Genomic DNA, 236 nt, shown 5'->3' with positions numbered 1-236 from the left:
GCCCTCTATGGGTTCCTGCCATAGTAAATAAAAGTTCTTATCAGGCAAGAGATTTTTTTAGCACCTTTTTGTTATCAGTCATTCAGTCATTAAGATCAAGTAAATAGAATTGATTTGCTATTTATAAAAGAATAAGTAACACTCTTATTTAGATTACAGATCAGATTTCTTACCCTATCTGGGCTTTTCCTATAAATGCATTCTCAAGTGATACTTTTTTTTTTTTTTTGAGATGT

Source organism: Tupaia chinensis, unplaced genomic scaffold, assembly GCF_000334495.1.
Source record: "Tupaia chinensis unplaced genomic scaffold, TupChi_1.0 Scaffold144482_1, whole genome shotgun sequence".
Classification (NCBI taxonomy): domain Eukaryota; kingdom Metazoa; phylum Chordata; class Mammalia; order Scandentia; family Tupaiidae; genus Tupaia; species Tupaia belangeri.
This window is presented reverse-complemented; position numbering follows the sequence as displayed.